The sequence below is a fragment of the Sapajus apella genome, unplaced genomic scaffold (genome assembly GCF_009761245.1).
Source record: "Sapajus apella isolate SASKATOON/1434 unplaced genomic scaffold, GSC_monkey_1.0 scaffold3747, whole genome shotgun sequence".
Taxonomy (NCBI): domain Eukaryota; kingdom Metazoa; phylum Chordata; class Mammalia; order Primates; family Cebidae; genus Sapajus; species Sapajus apella.
In genome coordinates, this window is record NW_022440673.1 from 1 (window position 1) to 4,498 (window position 4,498).

The following is a 4,498-nucleotide window of genomic DNA, read 5'->3' on the forward strand; positions in this document are numbered from 1 at the left end:
TTTTTTTTTTTTTTTTTTGAGACAGAGTCTCAGTTTGTCATCCAGGTTGGAGTGCAATGGTGCAATCTTGGCTCACTGCAACCTCCACCTCCTGGGTTCAAGTGATTCTCCTGCCTCAGCCTCCTCAATAGCTGGGATTATAGGTGTGTGCCACCACACCCAGCTAATTTTTGTATTTTTAGCAGAGATGGGGGTTTGACCATGTTGGTGAGGCTGGTCTCAAACTCCTGACTTTGTGATCTGCCCACCTTGGCCTCCCAAAGTGCTGGGATTACAGGCGTGAGCCACTGCGCTCGGCCCAAAGATCTCATATCTAAATAAAGCCATATTCGGAGGTTTCGGGTGGATGTGAATTTTGGGGAACACCGTTCACCTCAATATATAAGCCGCCATAGGAGATGAAGTCCTTAGTACATGCTCAACACCAGGTCCACAGCCAGCAAACATAAGCTCTGGTGAAGTCACCAGGGCTTGACCCCGGGTCCTGTCATGTCTCAGAGCTCATGAGGCCAATTTTGGCCAATTGTGCCCACGGGACTCAGGGTCTGGGAGACAGGGTCAAGTTGTTCCAGGATGGTGGCCTGGACAGCCCCTCGTCCCTGCCGAGCAGGCCTGGGAATCAGATTGTAGCTTAGAGAATTCGGGAACAGGATAAGGTGGATCTTTTTTCATTCAAGTCAAAGGGAACCTCCCATGACTCCTCCTTGCCTCCCAGCACAAGCAGCTGGAGCACCCTTTGCTGACTCTCAGCCCTTCCCTCCTCTGTACTAAGTAATATTTGGGACAGTAGTAATAAACCGAGGCCGGGCGCGGCGGCTCACGCCTGTAATCCCAGCACTTTGGGAGGCCGAGGCGGGTGGATCACCTGAGGTCAGGAGTTCAAGACCAGCCTGGCCATCATGATGAAACCCCATCTTTAATAATAATAATAATAAACCACAGTTTGGGAGGCTGAGGCGGGCAGATCACTTGAGGTCAGGAGTTCGAGACCAGCCTGGCCAACATGGTGAAACCCCATCTCTACTAAAAATACAAAAATTAGCTGGGCATGGTGATGGGGGCCTGTGATCCCAGTTACTCGGGAGGCTGAGGCAGGAGAATCACTTGAACCCGGGAGGTGGAGGTTGCAGTGAGCCAAGATCATGCCACTGCACTCCCGCCTGGGTGAAAGAGTGAGTCTCTGTCTCAAAACAATAATAATAATAATAATAAATCAATAACCACAACTGACACATCTATCGCACTGGCAGAAGCACTTCCTGTTAAAACGCTATGCAGGGCCGGGCACAGTGGCTCATGCCTGTAATCCCAGCACTTTGGGAGGCTGAGGCAGGGGGATCATTTGAGGTCAGGAGTTCGAGACCAGCCTAGCCAACATGGCAAAACCGCTTCTCTACTAAAAATACAAAAATTAGCTGAGTATGGTGGTGGGTGCCTGTAATCCCAACTACTTGGGAGGCTGAGGTAGGGAGAATCACTTGCACCTGGGAGGTGGAGGTTGCCGTGAGCCAAGGCTGTGCCATTGCACTCCAGCCTGGGCGACAGAGCAGGTCTCCATCTCAAAAACAAACAAACAAAAAACATCTGCGTGGCAGACTTATTCATCTAGCTGTTATAGAGATGGGGAAACTGAGGCACAGAGTGATGCAGTCTCTTGACAACAGTCACACGACCAGTTGGCGGCACAGGTAGCGTTTGAGTCCAGGCTGTCCAGACCCAGAACCAGAACCTCCGCACTTAACCGTTCTGCTACTACCTTGTCCTTCTGAAAATATAGAGATAGGTTAAAATCATGAAGTCTTCTGTTTATTAAGCACTGAACCTTCTACATGTTACATCCTTGAGACAACCCTGTGAGGCCCAAGACTGTTCCGATCCCCATTTTACAAATGAGGAAACTGAGGCTCAGAGAGGTTGCGCGGATTAAAATACTATTATAGATAACCCACCAGGGAGAGAGTAGCAGAACCAAGTCTAGGGCTCCCAAACTCGTAATTCACCTTGTGCTTTTAGTACACAGGCATTGAGCACTGTGACGTGATTTATCAGAGCAGCCACCCAGGCTGACTTCAGGGACTCTCTTCCCCTTCTTTGGCCTTGGGTCCCCCAACTGCATATTCTTGGGATACTTGTCTCTGCAGTCTTCCAACTCCATCAGCTGCAAAGCCAAGACAGAGTTTCTGCCTTTTTCTTTTCTTTTTTTTTTTCTGAGACGGAGTCTTGCTCTGTGGCCCAGGCTGGAGTGCAGTGGCACAATCTCAGCTGGCGGCAACCTCTGCCTCCTGGGTTCAAGCAATTCTCCCACCTCAGCCTCCCAAGTAGCTGGGATTACAGGCACCTGCCACCACGCCCCGCTAATTTTTTGTATTTTAGTAGAGATGTGGTTTCACCGTGTTGCCCAGGCTGGTCTCAAACTCCTGACCTCGTGATCCACCCGCCCCCGTCTCTGAAAGTGTTGAGATTACAGGGGTGACCCACTGCGCCTGGCAGTGTGTCTCTCTTTAACACAGTTCTGCCCCCAAGTCCCGCAGCTGGGTCTCATTGGTCCATTTCAGGTCACATGACTCTTGTGGGACCATCTCCTGCGCTCCCATTGGCAGGGCCTGAGTCATGTGACCAGCCAGCACCACAAAAGATGGCGTCAATCAACAGAAGAATGACCAGCACGATCCATGGGGCCCTTTCAGCCCTGGTTACTGGGAAGAGGGTCTCCAGAGGCCCCCTAGGTCCAAAGAGGGAAGGTCCTGACCCCCTTCCCGCACCCTGTTTCCCCAGGCCCCAAGCAGGACGCGGAGGCAGCCAAGAGGTTCATCCTGGACATGTACACGAGGATGTACGCCGGCTGCGTGGACGGCCCCGAGGGCAGCAAGAAGGGCGCGCGTTCCCGACGCCTCTTCAGCCACTACACATGTGCCACGGACACACAGAACATCCGCAAGGTCTTCAAGGATGTGCGGGACTCGGTGCTCGCCCGCTACCTGGACGAGATCAACTTGCTGTGACCCAGGCTCCACCTGAGGCAGGCGGCACCGGCGGGCGGGTGGGAGGAGGGGGTGGCTGCAGGGGACCCCTAGTGTCCCTGGTCTCTCTCTCCAGCCTCAGCCCACACGCGAGTGAGTCCGGGGATGGAAAGCCCTCTGTCGGCCGCTCTCTTCTCGGCCTCTCACCAGGACAGCTCCCCCAGGGTAACGCCTTCCCTTGCTTGACTCAGTTTACCTCCTTCGAAAGGGAAGGAGCAAAACGGCCATTTGGGATGCCAGGGTGGATGAAAAGGTGAAGAAACCGGGGGATTGAGGACTTGGGTGGGTGGGCATCTCTCAGGAGCCCCATCTCCGGGCATGTCACTTCCTGGGCAGGGTTCTGGGACCCTCTGTGGGTGACGCACACCCTGGGATGGGGCGAGTAGGTCCTTTGGCGCCTTCTTGCGTGGACTCTGGCGCGCTCTAGTGGACGGGAGAAGGAACGCCTTCCCGGAGCCCGAGGACTCGGGGAGTGCAGGGACTCCCCTTTGCAAGGGGTTAACAGACCGCTGGAAAACACTGTTCCTTTCAGAGCTTCGAGGCTCACAGCGTGTCCTGCCCCGGTTTGCAGACGAGGGAAATCGCGGCGCACAAGCGTCCCCCCATCCTTCGCAGGCGGGGGGCTGGACATGCCGCATCTTAACCTTTTGTATTTATTCCCTCACCTTCTGCAGGCCCCGTGCGGGGTGGAGGACATTAAAAATTTCTTAGAGGCTGTGTCACTAGTGTCCTGTTTATCCCCTCTGCATTCCCTTCTCGGGTTCCCTGTCCCAGGGGGCAGTGGTTACCGTTGCGGGGACCAGGGAGCAATGTGGAGTAGCAAGGAATAAAGTTTTACGTCTTGTCTGCTCACCTGTCCTGAGGGTGGTAACCAGAACTGTGCAGGCTGTGAGTCCTGCAAGCCGGGATGTGGAGTCCAGCCTCCCTCCCTGGCTGGGGGGACACTGGAGCAGACCCCTCCGCTGTTACTGACCCGAAATTCCAGCTGCAGCCACCTCCCCACTTTGAGAAGGCCTCTTACCATCCTCAAGGCGGTGTTCTGTGGTGGAAGCTAGAGCACCCCCATTTTACAGATGAGGAAACCGGGGCACAGAGAAATGCAATGCAAGTCACACACCTGGACTTCGAAGAGGCAGGAATCTGTTCCTATGTTGAACACATTTGTGATTTTTTGTTTGTTTGTGAAACAGTCTTGCTGTGTTGCCCAGGCTGGAGGGCAGTGGTGCGATCTCAGTTCACTGCAGCCTCTGCCTCCTGGGTTCAAGTGATTCTCATGCCTCAGCCTCTCGAGTAGCTGGGATTACAGGCATGTGCCACCACACCCGGCTAATTTTTGTATTCTTTAGTAGAGACGGGGTTTCTCCATGTCAGCCAGCTGGTCTCAATCTCCTGACCTCCAGGGCTCAGCCCGCCTCCGCCTCCTAAAGTGTTGGGATTATAGGTGTGAGCCACTGTGTCCTGCCTAACTTTTCCGCTTC

General features: G+C 54.0%; 1 long non-coding RNA gene across 1 annotated transcript; it reads right to left on the minus strand.

The window, feature by feature from the left end:
- Positions 1–1,790: 1,790 nt before the first annotated feature.
- Positions 1,791–3,749, minus strand: LOC116547601. The gene is made up of 2 exons (XR_004267109.1): positions 3,217–3,749; positions 1,791–2,158 (listed from the first exon to the last, which is right to left on the minus strand). It is a non-coding gene; the product is annotated as an uncharacterized LOC116547601 (long non-coding RNA).
- Positions 3,750–4,498: the final 749 nt, after the last annotated feature.